The sequence below is a fragment of the Mirounga angustirostris genome, unplaced genomic scaffold (genome assembly GCF_029215605.1).
Source record: "Mirounga angustirostris isolate CCGP_5_RB_7025 unplaced genomic scaffold, mMirAng1.0.hap1 SCAF_5, whole genome shotgun sequence".
Classification (NCBI taxonomy): Eukaryota; Metazoa; Chordata; class Mammalia; order Carnivora; family Phocidae; genus Mirounga; species Mirounga angustirostris.
Window position 1 is genome coordinate 164,041,692 of NW_026991713.1, and position 22,220 is coordinate 164,063,911.

The 22,220-nt window shown below is 39.7% G+C and overlaps 1 long non-coding RNA gene across 1 annotated transcript; it reads left to right on the forward strand.

Moving 5' to 3' along the window:
* Nucleotides 1-14,759: 14,759 nt before the first annotated feature.
* LOC123842750 (uncharacterized) lies at nt 14,760-21,781 on the forward strand. The gene is made up of 4 exons (XR_006790467.3): nt 14,760-16,310; nt 17,369-17,405; nt 18,649-18,812; nt 21,268-21,781. It is a non-coding gene; the product is annotated as an uncharacterized LOC123842750 (long non-coding RNA).
* The last annotated feature ends 439 nt before the right edge of the window (nt 21,782-22,220 follow it).

Genomic DNA, 22,220 nt, shown 5'->3' on the forward strand with positions numbered 1-22,220 from the left:
ATACACAATGTGGGGCTTGAACTCACAACCCCAAGATCAAGAGTCACATGCTCTATCAACTGAGCCAGTCAGGCACCCCTCCCTGGAATACTTACTTACATACTGTTTATTCATTCATTCATTCGTTCATTTATTTTTTCATGTTGCAATTTGTTTATTTATTTATTTTTTTATTATGTTATGTTAGTCACCATACAGTACTTCATTAGTTTTTGATGTAGTGTTCCATAATTCATTATTTGCGTATAACACCCAGTGCTCATTGCAATACACGCCCTCCTTAGTACCCGTCACTGGGCTAACCCATCCCCCCACTCCTCTCACCTCTGAAACCCTCAGTTTGTTTCCCGGAGTCCATAGTCTCTCATGGTTCATCTCCCCCTCTGATTTCACCCCTTCGTTTTTCCCTTCCTTCTAATATCCTCCATGCTATTCCTTATGTTCCACATATAAGTGAAACCATATGATAATTATTTTTCCTTACTTGACTTATTTCACTTAGCATAATCTCCCCCAGTCCCATGTTGATGCAAATGGTGGGTATTCATCCTTTCTGATGGCTGAGTAACATTCCATTATATATATGAACCACAACCTCCCTGGAATAGTTTAAAGCAAATCTGATATCTTATCATTTCACCAAAGCCCTTCCTATTGGGGATGTAAATTTGCAAAGCACGTGTTAAAGTAAAAAGCCGGCCTTTCCATATTAGGAGATACAAATTTGTAAAAATAATCTTAATAAAGGCTGTAATTCAGTTGTCAAAAACTGTACTTGTTGTGGGTAGGGGTATGGGTGAAATAGGTGAAGGAGATTAAGAGTACACTTATTGTGATGAGCACTGAGTAGTGTATAGAATTGTTGAATCATTATATTTTATACCTGAAACTAATATAACACTGTATGTTAGTTATACTTGAATTAAAAAAATAAATTAAAAATTTACTTGTACAGTCACTTATACATACTTCAGTACTCATTTCTAAAAACTGTTGACTTTTTTTTTTATGTAATCATATTACTATCATCACACCTGACAAAATCAACCATTATTCTTTAGCATGCAATACCAGGGACCTGCTAATTTGACTTAACATTGTGTTGCTAGGATTCATCCATGGTGTTCCATTTGGCTGTATAATATTCTATTTATGTATTGTGTCTGTTTGTTCTCTTATCACAGACATTGGATTATTTCCAGTTTTTAGTCATTATGGACAGTGTGAATACGAATATTATTGCATGTGTCTCCTGGTGCATATGTGCTAAATTTACTTTAACAAATATGTAAAAGTAGACTTGTTGGGCAGGATATGCAGTGTTTGAACCTGTGTTTCAGAAGTAGTTCTTTCAGTTTTCACACTAACCAGCAGTGTATTAGAGATCCCACCAGTTCACAAACCCTCTAATATTCATATGTATGGACTGGGTTGTAAAGTAAAATTCTTTTTTTTTTTTTTTTAACTGTGGTTACATTCAGAAATGTTTGAAGAACCTTGGTTTAAGAGCCAAATGCTTAGGCGGTGCCTAGGTGGCTGAGTCAGTTAAGGGTCTGCTTTCAGCTTAGGTCATGATCTCTGGGTCCTGGGAGCCTGCTTCTCCCTCGCCCACCCAACCACCCCCGACTTGTGCGCGTGCTCTGTCTCTCTCATAAATAAATAAAATCTTAAAAAAAAAAAAAGAGCCAAATGATTCTACAAAGTTTGTACAAAAACCTACAGTCCCTTGTCCCCTCTCTGCCTACCCCAGGCTATCACTTTTGCTAATTTTGGCATTTATTTTCCTAACTGTAAGCAACACACATATAATGTGACTTCTCAACTTTTAGGCATGATCTATCAGGCTTTCTTGCTATGGAAGGTGGGCTTTCTCTTGTTTTACCACTCCTCCCTTATTCCATCCTCCCAATACAATTAAAGTTTTATTTTTGATTAAATTGATGTTCTGGGGTGCCTGGGTAGCTCAGTTGGTTAAGTGTCTGCCTTCAGCTCAGGTCATCATCCCAGGGTCCTGCGACTGAGTCCCACATTGGGCTCCCTGCCCCTCTCCCCTGCTTGTGCACATGCTCTCTCTCTCTCTCAAATAAATAAATAAAATCTTAAAAAAATAAATTGATGTTCTGACTTTACATTATTATGACTATGTAAATGCTATTCATGGCCAAGCAATGTAATATATTCTGATTAGTTTTTCTCTCTTGTGTAACTTTTTGTTTTCTCTATAGTTAATAATTGTCTTTTTTTTCTTAGTTATCTTGGTGGTTACCACTAATTCAGTTGCCAACCTCCTTACCAGTTGTCTAAATCTCCTAAGTATGTCCAAGCATATTAGATGCTCCATGCAGTGGGGTATCTGTGCATCTTATCTATCTCTCTGTCTTCTGTGGCCACAGCCACCAAGGCCATCACCTCTTCCTCTTCCTGGTGTAGAGGCCACATCTACTTTTTTTTTAAACTTATTCTTCAAGCCACAGAAGTCTGGTTTCCACATGCCCTATGCCTCTACAATGACCTTTTACAGGGTCAGGTTTATGTTGCTAAATCTGTTGGGCACTTTTTTTTTTTTTTCATTTTTACCTCTAAGCTGCATTTCGCAGCTGGGGCACTGGACTTCCTTGAAGCAGTTTCCTCTCTCTTGCTTATCATCTGTATCTGCTTTGGGTTGTGTTCTCCCAGAAGTAGACCCTGAGACAAAGATTTGGGTACAAGGAGTTTGTTTGAGAGGTGTTGGGATCACTGGCAGAGGGGCAGAGAGGAAAGGCAACCAATAAAAGGTACATTTAAAAAATTTTCTCCAGCTTTATTGAGGTATAATTGGTAAATAAAAATTGTATATAGTTATAATGTACAGATGTTTTCATATATGTATACATTGTGAAATGATTACCACAATCAAGCTAATTAACATACCCATCATTTCACACAGTCATCTTTTTTCCTTTAAGTTTATTGATTTAAGTAATCTCTACACACAACTCAGGACTCAAACCCATGACCCTGAGATCAAGAGCTACTCGGTATTCTGACTGAGCCAGCCAGGCACCCCTCACATAGTCGTCTTCTTTGTATGTGTGTGTGTGTGTGTGTGTGTTTACTCTCTTAGCAGGTGTCAAGTATACAATATCATATTATTAAATATAGTCAGTATGCTGTACATTAAATTTCCAGAATTTATTCATCCTGTATAACTGAAACTTTGTACAAAGAATGCATTGTTAAGTCAGCTACCTCAGTGGGTGACTGGACCTTAATCCAGAGGGGAAATGCTGGGAAACAATGAAAAATATATCTCAGAATTATCCCACCTAATTTGCAAGGGAGCTAGGGTATTTATATTCCAACTTCTGAAAGTTATTGGTTGAGAGCTGCTTTGGGGGTGAGATGGGCATTAATTTTTTTTTGCATTTTTGGTTTAATGGGTTGCAGGCCTAAGTCCTCCGGAAGTTGTCCTGCAGGGTCTAGGGTGTTAGGATCTGAGGGATTTGAGGGCAGGGTGCTGACAGTATCTGCTACACTCCCCAAATACAGCTGACCCTTGAACAAGAGGTTTGAACTGCCTGGGTCCACTTATACCAAGAGTTTTTTTCAATAAATATATATATATATATTTCTGTAAATGTATTTCCTCTTCCTTATGTATTTCCTCTTCCTATATTTTCTTTTCTCTGGATTACTGTAGTGTAAGAATACAGTATATACTACATATAACACAAAAATGTGTTATTTGACTGTTTATATTGTCAGTAAGGCTTGGCATTTATATATATATATTAGTATTTAAGTTTCTGGGAAGTGAAAAGTTATATGTAGATTTTTGAGTGTGTGGCATTCAGTGCCCCATCCTGTGTATTGTTCAAGGGTCAATGGTAGAAAGGTCCAGGAGGGCAGGGACTTTTCGTGCTTTGCTTACTTCTGATCTCCAATGCCTGGCACATAATAGTTGCTTAATACATAATACCAGATTTTAATGAAAAAATGAAGAAATGAGGAATTCATGAATTCGGCTGTAAGGGCCTAGCAAGAGGCTAAACAAACTGCAGTACTAGATATTGTGAAAGCTAAACATTTTAGGCAAATGAGCCTCATTTTCTTTTTTTTTAATTATTATTTTTTTAAAAGATTTTTTAAAAATTTATTCATTTGACAGAGAGATAGCACAAGAAGGCAGAGCAGCAGGCAGAGGGAAAGGGAGAAGCAGGCTCTCTGCTGAGCAGGGAGCCTGATGCAGGGCTCGATCCAGGAGCCCGGGATCATGACCCGAGCCGAAGGCAGCCGCTTAACCGACTGAGCCACCTCGGCGCCCCTGAGTCTCATTTTCATATAGAAAAGAGGAAGCAAGGAGAACCTTTGTAAAGAGGAACTTGAGAACAATTTTGTTTAACATAATCATGGAATTAAAAAAAATGACATGAAATCACTGGGTTGTTTTTACAATTCTATTTTATTTTAAAAATTTTTATAGGGTTGAGGAAGATTTTAAATTTTATTATTATTATTATTTTTTTTTGTATAATAAAAGCCCCCACTCAATATGGGGCTTGAACTCATGATCCTAAGATCAAGAGTTACATTTTCTGTCAACTGAGCCAGCCAGGCACCCTGAAATCACTCAGTTTTTTAATAATGCCACTGAGCTGCTGAGTGCCCAGCTCTGGAATCCACCTCTGAAAGATCATATCTGTGACATGATATACTGGTTATTGTTTGAATTAGGATCTTTATTATTTGTAACCCAAAGCATACCAACAGATATAAGCTCCATTGTAAAAACTTGGTATATGATTATATAACTTTTATGTGCCTCAGTTTCTGCATCTGAAAATGGGGGTAATAATATCTTCTTCATAGGATTTCTATGAAGATCAGAAGAGTTAACACACTTAGAACTGGCACAGAGTAAATGCTCAATCAATGTCAGTTGTAATTAGTTTTTTGGTATTATTATTTTATTTTTAAAAAGATTTATTTGAGAAAGAGAGTGGGGGAGGGACAGAGGGAGAGGGAGAGAGAATCTCTCTCTCTTTTGAAAATTCTTCATTTAAATTCAGTTTAGTTAACTTATACTGTATTATTAGTTACCGGGTAGAATTTAGTACTTCATCAGTTGCTTATAACTGTTATAACTACTTAAACCCAGTGCTCATTACATCAAGTGCCCTCCTTAATGCCCATCACCCAGTTACCACATCCCCCCACCAACATCCCCTAGAGCAACCCTCAGTTTGTTTCCTAGAGTTCAATGTCTCTTATGGTTTCCCTCCCTATTTTCATCTTATTTTATTTTTCCTTCACTTTCCCTATGTTCATCTGTTTTGCTTCTTAAATTCTACATATAAGTGAAATCATATGGTATTTGTCTTTCTCTGACCGACTTATTTCACTTAGCATAATCCCTCTACTTCTATCTGTGTCATTGCAAATGGCAAGATTTCATTCTTTTTGATGGCTGAGTAATATTCCATTGTATATATATACCACATCTTCTTTATCCATTCATCTGTCACTGGACATCTGGGCATTTTCCATATTTTGGCTATTGTGGACATTGCTGCTATAAACTTTAGGGGTGCATGTGCCCCTTTGAATCACAACATTTGTATCCTTCGGGTAAATACTGAGTAATGTACTTGCTGGGTTGTAGGTAGCTATATATTTTTAAAAAGATTTTATTTATTTATTTGATAGAGAGATACACAGTGAGAGAAGAAACACAAGTGGGGGATTGGGAGAGGAAGCAGGCCTCCCTCAGAACAGGGAGCCTGATGTGGGGCTCGATCCCAGGACCCTGGGTTCATGACCTGAGCCGAAGGCAGATGCTCAACAACTGAGCCATTCAGGTGCCCCAGAGTAGCTCTATTTTTAACTTTTTGAGGAACCTCCATACTGTTTTCCAGAGTGGCTGCACCAGTTTGCATTCCCATCAATAGTGTAAGAGCGTTCAAGGGAGAGAGAATCTTAAGTAGACTCTGTGCTGAGCATGGAGCTGGATGTGGGGTTCCTTCCTTGACCCTGAGATCACAACCTGAGCCAAAATCAAGAGGCAGCCTCTTAACTGACTGTGCCACCCAGACGCCCCTATTATTATTATTTTAAAATATATTATCATACTATGTGTTCACTATTTGTTCTATGTTCTTAAAATGTTCAATTTTCAAAATTTGGCATTTTTAGTTCCATTTTTGATATTTTCTATTTTTTGCCTTAATGTATCACGATCAGAGAGTATGGCATGCCTCATTTCTTGTCTTTTGTGGCATAAAATTGGAATGGTTCTTGTAAAATGTGCTTCAGTGTTTAAAAAAACTGTATTTTATTTCTGAAAGTTAATCTTCACATATGTCTACAATGGCTGCCTTTCTAGTTGTGTTGTTCAGATCAATTAGTTCATTCCCATATCTATAACTAAATCTGAACTTGTCCTCCCTTTTCTACTTTCTAAATCTTTCCAAGATCCACCTTTCTCTCCCAGGTTCTAATTGGACATCATTCGAACCACTTCTCAAATTTCAGTTTGTTTCTAGACTCAGTGCCTTACCTCTAAGAACTTCCTGTTCTCTCTTCTCAAAATAACTTTCATTATCAAGATTCTGGAAAAAGACTCCAAGCTATGGCTTTTCTAGCATCACTGGTGGATCCTTACTTATTTATTTAAAATTTTTAAAATTTAAATTCAGTTTAGTTAACATATAGTGTATTATTAGTTTTAGGGGATAGAATTTAGTGATTTATCAGTTGCATATAACACCCAGTGCTCATTACCTCAAGTGCCTTCCTTAATGCCCATCACCCAATTACATCTCCCTACCCATCTCCCCTCCAGCAACACTACTGGTGGATCCCTTAAACCACACTTCTTCTGGGGCACCTGGATGGCTCAGTCAGTTAACCATCTGACTCTTGATTTCAGTTTAGGTTGTGATCTCAGGGTCATGAGATCAAGCCCCATGTCAGGCTCCACGTTCAGCATGGAGTCTGCTTGAGACTGTCTCTCTGCCTCTGTCTTTGCCCCTCCTCCTGCTGGCTCTCTTTCTTTCTCTAAAAATAAATAAATAAAAGAATGAATGAATGAATAAATAAATAAATTCTTAACCCCCCCCTCCACTTCTTGTTCTATCTGTGAACAGGAAGTGTCAGAAACCAGATGTTCCTTCTTTTTAAATGCTGTCAAAATTTAACCTCCTTCCCTCCCCCCCACCATGTTGCAAGCACTCAGCTTTTGGCCACGTTATTGCTTCAGTTCTCTGTTGCAATAGTTCTTACACTTTTCCATCTGCAGAGTAATTCTTTTGGAAAGCAAAAGACACTATGGAACCACCCACTACAGCTTACTTAGGCTTCATTGGCATATGACCCAGGAAAGGAGTTTTCAATGTGAGCTAAAGAGCTTGTGGTCAGATGTCAGCCAGGGCTGCAGTCATTTAAAGGCTTGACTAGTGTTGAAGGATTTATCTCCAAAGTAGCTCACTACACAGAGGGTGAGTTGGTCTTGGCTGTTGGTGGGAGGCCTCAGTTCTTTTCCATCAAGGCCTCTTCACAGGGTATTTTATATGTCCTTAACAGCATGGTGGGTGGCTTCCTTGAGACTCCAGAGAGAGTAATCCATGGGAGCAAGGCAGAAGCCAAAATGCCTTGGAAGTCACACACTTCCACTTCTGTTATATTCTATTGGTCACACAGTCCAGCCATGGCTCAGTGTGGAAGGGGTGTGAATGAATATTTAGAGAGGATGATCAAAGGGGCCATCTTGAATGCTGGCTATTACATAGGGCATACCAAGTGTAACTGATGTAGTGTGCTTGGACTATAAATGGCTAGCAATGAGGCTGAAAGTTATTTATGGACTAAATTATCAGGGACTAAAGAGTTTGGCTTTTAATTGTTGGTGTTAGGGAAATACTGAAATATTTTAAAGAAGGCACCTAGAGGGTTGAACTGTTTCTTCTTATCCAAATTTGGCAGCAAGCTGTCCAGTACAGTTAAATAAGTCCTCAACATTCTCTGCTTTTTCTTTGGACTGTTTGAAAATTCATGTATATTTACATACATCCTATTGTTTTATTTGTCTTGGATTGACTTTTGGAAACTGTTAGTCTGTATCATATGTCAGCTTGGATTTCTTCCACTGTATAAAACTTAATATCTCTGTATCTGCTGGGATACTTTTAGTTGCAAATAAAAAATTCCGCCAACAATGACTTAAGCAATGAAAAGAATTTATTGACTCATTCAACTGCAAAGTTCAGATGTAGAGAGCATTTCAGGTGTGGTTTGATCCAGAGCTTCACATTTGTAAGAGGGATCTGGCTCTGCTTTTATGCTGTGTTGGTTTATTCTCAGGTGGACTTTCTTCACAGTAGCAAAAATGTCTGCAGTGGTTCCAGGTTTTGCATTACACTGGAAAGAGAAAAAACATCTTTGTCCTCAGATCCACTTTGATGGGTCTGGCTTAGGTCACATGTTCACACTTAAACCAATTGCTGAAGTCAGGGATATGGAATATATGGATTGGGATTGGCTTAACTTAGTTCATATGCTCTACACTTGGAGCTGGTGGTGAACCTTAAACCCCATAGTTCTCCAAATAGAAATTAAGAGTTTGTGGGAAGAAGGAATTGGATGCTGAGAAGGTTAAATAGATGATGGGGATTAAGGAGTGCACTTGTTGTGATGAGCACTGGGTGATGTGGAATTGTTGGATTACTATATTGTACACATGAAACTAATATTACACTGCATGTTAACTAGCTGGAATCTAAATAAAAACAAACAAACAAACAAAAGAGTTGCTGGGAAGATGGAAGTTGGATGCTGGGGAGGCAACCACAAGTGTCCAACACAAAATCAAAATTCTGATGTGGTTCATCTAACCAACATTTCCTGGGGCACCTGAATGTCTTAGTCAGTTAAGTGTCTGACTCTTGGTTTCAGCTCAGGTCATGATCTCAGGGTCCTGAGATCGAGCCCTGCATCAGGCTCCACATAGAGTCTGCTTGAGATTCTCTCTCTCCTCTGTCCATTCCCCTGTGCTCGCGCTCTAAAATAAATAAATAAATAAATAAATAAATAAATAAATAAATAAATAAAAATCTTTAAACAACATTTCCTAAGCCCCAGCCAAATATAGTGTTGGGTCCTGGGATAGAGCCATGAACAGGACATATTCCCTGCTCTCAAGTGAGACATAGTAAATATTTGTTGAATGAATAGTCTGGGGGAAAGATACATATATACATGATTCACCATACCATATAAGGTCTATTTCTAGCTCTAGAGACTTTGAGGTGACAGGAGTGTGATCTGCTCTTTCACTCCTCTTTTTTCTTTTTTTTCTCTTTTGTCTTATTTTTTTAAATTTTATTTTATTTTATTATGTTATGTTAGTCACCATACAATACATCATTAGTTTTTGATGTAGTGATCCATGATTCATTGTTTTCGTATAATACCCAGTGCTCCGTGCAGTACGTGCCCTCCTTAATACTCATCAGCGGGCTAACCCATCCCCTCAACCCCTCCCTTCTAAAACCCTCAGTCTGTTTCTCAGAGTCCATAGTCTCTCATGGTTCATCTCTCCCTCCAATTCCCCCCCCCCGTTTTTCCCTTCCTTCTCCTAATGTCCTCCATGCTATTCCTTATGTTCCACAAATAAGTGAAACCATATGATAATTGACTTTCTCTGCTTGACTTATTTCACTTAGCATAATCCCTTCCAGTCCCATCCATGTTGATGTAAAAGTTGGGTATTCATCCTTTCTGATGGCTGAGTAATATTCCATTGTATATATGGACCAATCTTCTTTATCCACTCATCTGTTGAAGGGCATCTTGGCTCTTTCCACAGTTTGGCCATTGTGGACATTGCTCCTATGAACATTGGGGTGCAAATGGCCCTTCTTTTCACTACATCTGTGTCTTTGGGGTAAATACCCAGAAGTGCAATTGCTAGGTCATAGGGTAGCTCTATTTTTAATTTTTTGAGGAACCTCCACACTGTTTTCCAAAGTGGCTGTACCAACTTGCATTCCCACCAACAGTGTAAGAGGGTTCCCCTTTCTCCACAACCTCTCCAACATTTGTTGTTTCTTTTCTTGTCCATTTTTGCCATTCTAACTGGTGTAAGGTGGTATCTCAATGTAGTTTTGATTTGAATTTCCCTGATGGCTAATGATGATGAACATTTTTTCGTGTGTCTCTTAGCCATTTGTATGTCTTCTTTTGAGAAGTGTCTGTTCATGTCATCTGCCCATTTTTTGACTTGATTATTTGTTTTTTTATTATGTTATGTTTATCACCATACATTACATCATTAGTTTTTGATGTAGTGTTCTATGATTTATTATTTGTGTATAACACCCAGTGCTCCATTCAGTATGTGCCCTCTTTAATACCTATCACCAGGCTAACCCATCCCCCCACCTTCTTCCCCTCTAGAACCCTCAGTTTGTTTCTCAAGAGTCCATAGTCTCTTATGGTTCATCTCCCCCTCTGATTTTCCCCCCTTCATTTTTGTTTTTTGGGTGTTGAGTTTGAGAAGTTCTTTATAGATCTTGGAAATCAGTGCTTTGACCAATGGAACAGAATAGAGAGTCCAGATAGGGACCCTCAACTCTATGGTCAAATAATCTTCGACAAAGCAGGAAAAAATATGCCATGGAAAAAAGACAGTCTCTTCAATAAATGCTGCTGGGAAAATTGGATAGTTATATACAGAAGAATGAAACCCCACCATTCTCTAACACCATACACAAAGATAAACTCAAAATGTATGAAAGACCTCAATGTAAGACAGGAATCCATCAAAATCCTACAGGAGAACATAGGCAGTAATCTCTTTGACATCAGCCACAGCAACTTCTTTCAAGATACATCTCCAAAGGCTAGTGAAACAAAAGTGAAAATGAACTTTTGTGACTTCATCAAGATAAAAAGCTTCTGCACAGCAAAGGAAACAGTCAACAAAACAAAGAGGCAACCCACAGAATGGAGAAGATATTTGCAAATGACAGTACAGACAAAGCACTGATTTCCAAGATCCTCTTTTGTCTTCTAATTGAAAGCTAGCTCTTCCAGGGTGAGACACTGGGAGGAAAGAATTGGAGAGATAGCAGAGGGTTCCTAACATGTGCCTGGCTGCCTATGGGTAGTCAGAGGTGTCCCTAGTCTCACTCTGGTGCAAACTGGGTCCATCTCTTATGATCTTCAGGATCTGAGGTTCAAGATGTTCTTGGGAGTGATATTTAGCTTTACCATGGTCCCCTTCCCTGCTGAGGAGTCCCTTGGAGGGGGAAATGCCCAACTCACTTGGCCTCTCTAGGCTTAACCCATTCTCTACATGTGTTTCTTCATTTGGAACCATGAAGTCTCCATCTCCCTGTTTCTTGGTCTTATTTAAGCTGCACAGAGCTTTTCTGGAGGAAGGCTCTTATACATGCAGCCTTCCCCCAAACCCCTAGGCCTATAAAACCCTGAAAATGGAGACCCTGAAGCTGAATGTGACAGTAATGATACAAGATCAGGTCAAGGATCATGGTTATTTGCCAAACTGTACAAGATGTTGTAACCAGAGGATGTTTAATGTAATGTTAATGATAATGTGGCAGAGACACCTAGTTGTCTCCTGGTATCTGTTTTCTTCTTTAGAAATTAAACTCTAATTTTTTCCAGAATTTATTTTTATTTTTATTTTTTTTTTAATTTTATTTATTTATTTGACAGAGAGAGACACAGCGAGAGAGGGAACACAAGCAGGGGGAGTGGGAGAGGGAGAAGCAGGCTTCCCGCGGAGCAGGGAGCCCGATGCGGGGCTCGATCCCAGGACCCTGGGATCATGACCTGAGCCGAAGGCAGATGCTTAACGACTGAGCCACCCAGGTGCCCCAAATTTTTTCCAGAATTTAAACTCCAACCTCCTTTGCAGCTATGTGAGACTAAGTTCTGGCCTATGAGATGGGAAGGGAAGTAAGTGTAGCTTTTGGGTCACACCCTTAAAGGAAAGAGGCATATTCTTTATTTTTCCTGCCAGTGGGAAGTTCCACATGGTGGTAGGCTATCTGTGATGAGGTGGATGAAGACATACCTTGGGATAACAGAGCAACTTGCTAGAAGGAGCCCGGCTCTCTAATCCTGTGGAACCTGTCTAACCTCCCTGGAGTGTCAATAAGGCAGTCTGGTTTAAGGTTTTGTGATTTTTGCATCTTATTATAGCAGTGAAACCTCAGCCTCAACCAATACAAATTGCCATTTGTTGGGTACATCCTACATGCCATGTGCTGTGCTAAGCTTTTCACATACATTATTTAATCTTGTTTTTAGAGAGAGAGAGAGCGAGCGAGCACGAGTGGCGGGGGAGGGGCAGAGGAAGAGGGAGAAACAGACTCCCCACTGAGCAGGGACCCTGGATGAGGGGCTAGATCCCAGGACCCTGGGATCATGACCTGAGCTGAAGGCAGACGCTTAACTGACTAAGCCACCCAGGCACCCTACATTATTTAATCTTTACAATTTATTTTGGTTGTTAAGTAGTGTATCAGCTAGGGCTTATTGGGCAAAACCAACAGAAACAGACTCTGGCTAACAAGCAAAAAATGAAATTTACTGGAAGGAAATATAGTGGCTCATAGGATGGAAGGGAAGCAGACTCAGAGAGGACAGAAACTGTGACTTTGGCAGTCCTGACAGGAGAGAAAGAAGCCAAATATTAATTTTCTGCCTTTGCATCACTGTGCTCAAAATTCAAATTAAAAGTAGAGTCCAGAGGCACCTGGATTTCAAATTTCAAAAATTTGAAATCATCTGCAGTCTGCCTTATCCTGCTTCTCCCTCTCCCACTCCCCCTGCTTGTGTTCCCTCTCTTGCTGTGTCTGTCAAATAAATAAATAAAATCTTAAAAAAAATAATAAAGTAGAGAGTCCAGGGGCACCTGGGTGGCTTACTTGGTTAAGCGTCCGACTCATGATTTTGGCTCAGGTCATGATCTCATGGGTCCTGAGATGGAGCCCGGCATTGGGCTCTGTGCTCAGTGGGGAGTCTGCTTGGGATTCTCTCTTTCCCTCTGTCCTTCCCCCCCGCTCCCATGTGCTCTCTCTCTCTTTTTCAAATAAATAAATATATCTTTAAAAAAAGCAGAGAGTCCATTTGATCCTACTTTGGTCAAGAGGCTACTCATTTAGTTAAGATGGGGGTGGGGAAAGGCTCCTTAACTTACCTTGATTTACTGTCTCACCAAGAAATGTATACAATGGTAGAGGGGTAATTGATCAAAAGGAAATTGGCTGCTATTAGCAAAACAAGGGACGAATGGATATTGAGTGGCCTAAAACAAAAATTTCCACTATGAGTAAGTAATAAGATTTCCAATTATGTGAAAATTAATAAAGGGAGATCTCACTAAAGCAGAACCAGGAGGCTAGAGTAGGAGGCTAGAAGAGGAAGCTATACCACTCAACCTCAGTTATAGGAAGAATTGTTAATTACAGACCCCAACAGAAGAATCCTCAACAGGAAAGAGCTATAAATTATAGGGCTCAACAGGGAAAGATGTATACTGCATCCCCTACAAGAAATCGACCATCCCTGCAATTCAGCCAATGGGAAACTCATCGCCTGGAACTCTGTTTCTCTCCAATGGACTTTTGTTTAAAACAATCCTTCCTAGTCTTCTCCTGTTTTAGAAAATAACATCCTTTGTTTGTTGTACTTGCGTGTGGTTTTATCATAGTGTCCATATCCCAAATTGCAATCCTCTGCTATTCTCGAATAAACCTATTTTTGCTAGTAAAATAACTGACTGTTCTATTTTTAAGGTTTAACAATTATAAGGAAAACGAAGCTCAGAGAGGTAAGTTAACTTGCCCAAAGTCACACGGCTAGTAGAAAGCAGAGCTAGTGACTGAACCCAGATTAACTGACATGCTCTTAACCGTGATGCTGGGTGGCTTCCAATGGCTAACTCAGACCAGGTATATTTATGTTTGAATCTCCATAGAGGGGTTGACTTTCTACTGACTGATGCTGCTTCAAATAGGGTATAAAGATAAGTCTAATGCTAACCCTTCTCCCTCTTGATCCTAGGCCTTAGGTAGCCAGAAATTGGGGGTGTATTTTGATAAGAGAACAAAAAAATTTGAAATCATCTGCAGTCGGCCTCATCCTGCAATGCTCAGCAGGATACAAGTAGTTCAGACAGCAATCAATGGGCTTCTGGTGTGGCACAGGAAGAACAAAAGTCCTAATTGCCTCTATCTTTTGAGTCCACCAACATGGTCTACACATTGTAAGAACTGCTGTAATACCTGTTTACAAAGAATAGACACCTACCTGAATTTCTACAAGAAAATAGGGCCTTGGTGTGGAGACATGGGGAACAGGTATGAGGATGTGTGGGAGCTGGACTAAAACTGGAAAGCACCCACAGAATCCAGGCTGCTCTAGGACTCACTCTCCATTTCTCTCTCAGGGGCTGTGTGGCTCCCTCATCTTATCTCTGCTCCTCTCTGTGAATAGACTTCATTCCCTTCCTGTGACCTCTATTCCTTCACAACATAATTTGCTCCAGTCATCACTTCCACATTTCAGGAAGAAGGTTCAGGGAGGGGAAATGTCATCCTCTTTGTCCATCAAGGTTTCCCTTACATCTCATTGGTCAGAGTGGGCTCACATGGCCACTCCTGGCTGTAAGGCAGGCTGGGGAATCCTGTAAGCAGCTTTTCTAGTCTCTCTCTTGGAGAGAGGCATGGGAGAGGGAGCTGGAGTTAACCTACTATAAAGTATCTGCCCCAGGAGGTGGAATTTAGATAAACCTGCCAGCATGGTTGAGATAAAATTTATAAAATGTTTTGAACCTATAAAGCACTGTAAAATGTTGGCCTCAAAATGGGATGCATGTGGTACAACCCATTTGGAGAGTCATTTTAAAGGCCCCAGAGTGTGCATCTAATTTGCCTGAGTCATTTCATCTTAAAAATTATATCCATAAAAAAGAATTCCAAAGAAGCAAAAAGTTGTATGTAGACAATTTTTTAATGCAGCACTGCCTAAAATCACTAAAATTTCTCAACTCAGTGGAATACTTTATACCCATTAAAATGGGTATAAATATGAAATATTTGTGTTAAAATGTTATATAACAAAACCATGATACGGAATTAAACCTACCCTATCATGACAAATTTGTAAATTGTATCTGTGCTGGGAGTGAGTGCAGAAAAGCTGATATATGATGGAAGTGGGACTGCATGTTGCTTTTTCTTGTTTTCTTTAATATTTTCATAATACTCTTTGTATGTTAATACAATCAGGAGGAAAAAAAAAAAACAAATACAGTGGCTTTGTAGGCTTGGCTCAACTGTCAGGGACTGAACAGAGTCATATATCTTAGGACATATCTGATCTACTCCCCACAAATGGCGAAAGGTTTAGCCCTTTGATATTTGTGTCTATCCCTTCCCTCTAAAAGCAAAAATATCAGATAAAAGAATTTGTGGTTCTTTTCCTTCTGTTCTTTTCATGTGAAGGAAGTATCACTTCCCTTCTGTCCTATTCCAGAAATTAGTAATCTTATCTCAGTCCTGCTCAGGTCAGGTCCTGAACCACTTCTTCTTTCAAGGATGAGAAACAGGAAGAAGTATTTCAGGGGCAGTGGTAGTGCATGTTTGTCTCTGCCCTGCAAGTGACCTCTGCCAACCATGTTTTAGTGTGATCTTGGGGAGGAATACCTAAGACTCCCACAAAGCATATGGTGTGACTGTTTCTTTCTCCTGCCCGAAGTTTGGATCTCTGTTTGGACAACTGAGGGAGCATGTGGAACCATCTAGAATGCTTCTGAGAGAGCAACAGGCAGCTTTGAGGCCAATATACCCTTTATGTATCATTGGGGATGTGCTAGCCATATCATTGGTCAACCCAAGCACAGTGGGTAGAATAATTATAGCTAATGTTGACTGAATATTCACTACACGCACTTTGACATCTACTAATCTCATTTAATCATCACAACAACTCCAAGAGGTAAGTACTATTATTGCCATCATTTTCCAGATGAGGACAAGGAGGTCCAGAGAATAACTTGCTTAATTAAGGTCAAACATGTATAGAGATAGGATTTTAACCCCATTAGTCTGGCTTCAGACACTAAAGGCTTAATCAGATTGCTAAGAATGACATTCAGGTGGAACTTTTCTCAGCAATAAGTGTAATGGAAAAACAATATTATGTTATTTGTACTTCCCAGAACCTTCTCAGAAGGGTAGATCCTGTGTGGCCAGTTCCTTTGAATGTGGCGGATCAAGCAAATTGGAGAGGTTTAGACAGAGGTAACTTCTCTGTGCAGGTGGGGGGTGGGGGAAAGATTTGGAGCAATGGGTCTGGGAGATTGTGTTGGGAAGAGAGGAGCCACCATCCTGGGTGCCATGTGGGGCATGGGAGATTAAGGAGACCCTGCTACCTTCCTCATTCTCTTGAGGGCAAAGGCAGAAAATTAGGGAGAAGAAACATGGTAAAGAGGATTTGTGGAGTTGAATATAGAGACTCATGTGATACCCCACTTATTTGAAGGAGGTGAGAGAATAAGTCTTGAAGATATCTGGGGGGAACTCTAATCCAGTTAGAGGGAACAGCCAATGTGCTGGAAGTGTGCCTGGTATGTCTGAGGACCAGCAAGGAGGCCAGCATGGCAGGAGTGGAAGGAGTGAGGGGTCAAAGAGAAGGAGATGAGCTCAGAGAGGTAAGGGTGGGAGAATGGGACAATATGCCCCATGTTGACAGATCACACAGGGCACTGTTGCTATTGACTGAATGTGTAAGAACATTTCCACTATGGTGCCCTGGCCACCTGGCACTGCCACATAGACCACACAGGCAAAGGCTTGAACAACAGCTTGTCTGAGTTTTGGCAGAATGCCTGTGATCTTCCCAGAACAGAGAATATGGGAGGCCTGTGAAGAGCTGCGCTGGGGCCATTTTCTGCTTGCCTTTCTTCCCTTAGGAGGCCATCATGAACCAGTTTCTGTGGTCTCTCAGGTTCTGAAGAGGTATAGAATTTTCTTGCCCCTCCACCCCCACCCCCAAGAGCTATAGACTAAAATTGCCTCATCTATTAGTCTAGAATATTGCCTCCCCTTTTTTCTTTTTCTATTTCTTTTTTTTTTAAAGATTTTATTTATTTATTTGACAGAGAGAGCCAGAGAGCACAAGCAGAGGGAATGGCAGAGGGAGAGGGAGAAGCAGGCTCTTCACTGAGCAGGGAGCCCAATGCGGGGCTTGATCCCAGGACCCCGGGATCATGACCTGAACTTAAGGCAGGCGCTTAACTGACTGAGCCACCCAGGTGCCCCTGCCTCCCTTTTTTCAGTTCATCCTTTTTGATTTGCAGGATAAGAACCACGTGGAAATTTAGTTTTGCCATCTAGGTAAGTAATAAACCTAAAAGTGGCTTATTGTTATCTTTACTGATCCATCAGTCAGGCCTTGGCCTGATCTAGCCTTATTGTCTGCTTGAGGCTGAGATGGGGCAAGCTGTGGGAAACAAGATTGAGAGCCACCAGGCATTCTGTTTTAGACATACTTGTTTTGAGGTACTTGTTAGACATTGAGCAGGCAGTTGAATATCTGAGTTTGGAGCTCAAGAGGGGCATCTGGGATGGAGATATAAACTTTGGCATTGTCAGCATATAGATGATATTTATAGCCCTGAGACCACCGAAGAACAGAGTGCAAATAAAAAAGGCCCAAAGACTGAGCTCTGGGATCCTCCTTAGGAGCTTGAGAGAAAAGAAGGGATTGACAAAAGAAACAAGGAGGAGGGACTGGGATGAAGGAGAACCAGGAGAGTAGAGAGTCCCCAAGACCAGTGTACAAATTAGTTCCAGGAAGGAGTGGTCAAATGTCAAAAGCTGCTGAGAATCACTTAAGATGAAGATTGAGAAACAACTATTGGAGTTAACCATGTATCCTTGGTGACCTTGATGAAAACAGTTTTGGTGGAGTGGGGAATGGGGTGGGGCAAATGCTTGATTGGAATGGGTTTAAAGGACAGTGGGAGGAGCAGAACTGAGCACAGCAAATGCAGACAACTGTTTTAGAAACTGTTTTGCAAAAAGGGAGCAAAAAATGGAGCACTGGTGGGCGAAGTGGAATCAAAGAAAGTATTTGCTTTTTCATTAAAAGAAATTATTTCTGATGGAAATACCAGATTTCTGTGTATCCAATCAGTATTGTTTTCATTGATCTTATGCATTTATTCCGGAACCAATACCATATTTTAACTTACAATGGCTTTGGGGTTTTACTTTGATATGGCACCTCTGGCTGTAGAATGATATGATGCAATAAGGTATATTTCAGAGTTTTCTAAGCTATTTCTATGTGTTTTCTCTTCCAGGTAAATTTTACTTTTATTTTATTATTTTAAAATTTATTTATTTCATTTTAAAACAATGCACATTTATTATATAAATTTCTGAAAATCAGAAAAATAGAAGGAATTGTTTTTCATTGTACACTATAAAACCACCAAGCAGAAGATACCACTATTACATTTTTCTTTCTTCTCACATTTCTTTCTCTTTCTCTCTCTCTAGATATATCTATATATATGTGGGTGGTGTTATATAATTATGATTTTTAAAAAAGATCTTTTTATTTATTTGGCAGAGAGAGAGCACACAAACAGGTGGAGCAGCAGAGGGAGAGGGAGAAGCAGACTCCCTGTTGAGCAAGGACTCCATTGCAGGGCTCCATCCCAGGACCCTGGGATCATGATCTGAGCTGAAGGCAGATGCTTAACCAACTGAGCCACCCAGGCGCCCCACTTCCAGGTGAATTTTAGAATGAGCTTGTCAAATTCAAGAATAATGCTGTTGGGTGAGATTACACTGAATTACTGAGTACTCTGATGGAGAACTGACGTATTTATAGTGTTAAGCCTTGTCATCCATGAATATGGCTTGTCTTTCTATTCTTTGATGTCCTTGAGGAAAGCCTAATAGTTTAAAAATATAGTTTTTACATATTTCATGTTAGATTTATGCTTACATGTTTTACAGCTTTTTGATGTTATGGATGGTGTTTTCTTATATTTTCTCATTAGAAGATTAGTCAGCCTTAGCTGAATAAGGAATAGATTAGATTTTTATATGTTCATCTTGCTGAATAAGATTAGTTCTAACAAGTTATTGTTAACAGTCTTGGATTTTCATACTTTCTGCAAATGGCTTTTTGCCCATTGAACATGCCTTGTGCAGGAAAGAGTTATGATTGGATGTTACTGTCTGCCCATAATTTTTGCTCTTGGGAAGTCAACAAAATGATCAGAACAATTCTTTGAAGCGGTTTCCTAGCTGTGCCAGATTAACTCAAACTCAAAGAGAAAATAATTGCACTGGTGGTGCTATGTAATACTGGAATCTTGCTTTATATTGACTTGGATAGAGAATAGATGAATGGTTAAAAAAAATAAAGAAAAAAACCCAGACAAGTACAGAAGGAAATTTTACTTCTAAAAGCTTATTTTAAAACCTTTTCAATAGGGGTGCCTGGGTGGCTCAGTCGTTAAGCGTCTGCCTTCAGCTCAGGTCATGGTCCCAGGGTCCTGGGATCGAGCCCCGCATCAGGCTCCCTGCTCTGTGGGAAGCCTGCTTCTCCCTCTCCCACTCTCTCTGCTTGTGTTCCCTCTCTCCCTGTGTCTCTCTCTGTCAAATAAATAAAATCTTTAAAAAAATATCTTTTCAATAAATGGAACTGGGAACTTATTTGTTCATATGGACAAAAATGAAATTGGACTCCCTATTTCACACCACATACATCCAAAATAAAAAATAAAAAATAATTAAGACAATTTTGCAGAAAGTCAGAAATTAAATAATGTAAGTAAAACAAATATTTGAGAATATATCAGTGAAAAAGTTTTTTTCTAACTTTGGAGATTTCTTAAGTCACAGGAAAGGCTAGTAATAATAATCCATATTAAAAATAAAAACACTTGTCCAAGAGAAATGCCAATTATTTTAATTGATAATAGCATCTAACTTGTAGTTTCAGCATGAGTATCAGAAGAGATTATGTCTGTGAAAGTGACTTGTAAAGTGCTAGGCAAATGGTGGTTATGTTTAATCGCTTGGCATCAGGGAAATCCAAATCAAAACCTCAATGAGATACCACCTCACACCAGTCAGAATGGCTAAAATTAACAAGTCAGGAAACGACAGATGTTGGCGGGGATGCGGAGAAAGGGGAACCCTCCTACACTGTTGGTGGGAATGCAAGCTGGTGCAACCACTCTGGAAAACAGTATGGAGGTTCCTCAAAAAGTTGAAAATAGAGCTACCATATGATCCAGCAATTGCACTACTGGGTAATTACCCCAAAGATACGAATGTAGGGATCCAAAGGGGTACGTGCACCCTGATGTTTATAGCAGCCATGTCCACAATAGCCAAACTGGAAAAAGCCAAGATGTCCATCGACAGATGAATGGATAAAGAAGATGTGGTATATATATACAATGGAATATTATGCAGCCATCAAAAGGAATGAGATCTTGCCATTTGCAACGATGTGGATGGAACTGGAGGGTGTTATGCTGAGCGAAATAAGTCAATCAGAGAAAGACATGTATCATATGACCTCACTGATATGAGGAATTCTTAATCTCAGGAGACAAACTGAGGGTTGCTGGAGTGGGGGGTGGGGTGGGAGGGATGGGGTGGCTGGGTGATAGACATTGGGGAGGGTATGTGCTATGGTGAGCACTGTGAAGTGTGCAAGACTGTTGAATCACAGACCTGTACCTCTGAAACAAATATATGTTTGAGCAATATATGTTAAGAAAAAAAAAAAAAGAAGATAGCAGGAGGGGAAGAATGAAGGGGGGGAAATCGGTGGGGGAGATGAACCATGAGAGACGATGGACTCTGAAAAACAAACTGAGGGTTCTAGAGGGGAGGGGGGTGGGAGGATTGGTTAGCCTGGTGATGGGTATTAAAGAGGGCACATTCTGCATGGAGCACTGGGTGTTATGCACAAACAATGAATCATGGAACACTACATCAAAAACTAATGATGTAATGTATGGTGATTAACATAACAATAAAAATTTAAAAAAATGGTGGTTATGTTTACTTTTGAATCCCCCAGCAATATGCTTTATTTTCTATTTAGGATTATTTGGTGTTAAGAACACTGGTTCACTCAAATTATTTCAAGTTTTGAAGATTTCATAGGATTCTATGATAGCCATCACTACTGATCACTAATTTTTTCTTCTGTTTTCAGGTACAGGAGACAATTCCACTTCCGTGCCTAGATTTCTGAGATAACACATGGAAGATAACTTCTTGGGAGAGTTTCTCTTTCCTGTAGTAAATTTTGGACAAATAAGAAATAAACTTCTATTATATTAGGCACTGAGATTTTGGTATTGTTTGTTACTGCAGCAAAACCTGTTATTGATACAGAAATCCATAGTCTGGATGGAAAATCCATCTGAATTTCTAGTTTTTTAAATTGTTAATTAGGATGCTGATTTGAGATCTTCCTTTTATTTTAATGTGTTTATGACTATAAATTTTCCCTTAGCACTGCTTTCACTGCATCCCATTTTAAGTTTTGATATGTTGTGGTTTTGCTTCATTCATCTCTAAATATTTTAAAATTTCCCTTGTAACTTCTTCTTTGGCCCATTAGTTCTTTAAGAATATGTTGCTTAGGGGTGCCTGGGTGGTTCAGTTGGTTAAGTGTCTGCCTTTGGCTCAGGTCATGATCCCAGGGTTGTCGGATCTAGCCCTACATTGGGCTCCCTGCACAGCGGAGAGCCTGCTTCTCCCTCTCCCTCTGCTGCTCCCCCTGCTTGTTCTCCCTCTCTCCCTGTCAAATAAATAAATAAAATCTTTTAAAAAAAGAGTATGTTCCTTAATCTTCACAAATCTGTGAATTTTCCAGTTTTCCTTCCATTGTTGATTCTAACTTTATTTTATTGTGGTTGGAAAAGATACTTTGTATAACATCTATCTTTTAAAAATGTACTGAGACTTGGGGCACCTGGCTGGCTCAGTCAGTAGAGCATGCAACCATTGATCTCAAGGTTGTGAGTTTAAGCCTCACGTTAGGCATAGAGCTTACTTAAAAAAAAAAATCTATTGAGACTTAATTTGTTGCCTAACATAAGTTCTGTCTTAGAGAACATCCCATATGGACTTGAGAAGAATGTGTATTCTGTTATTGTGGGG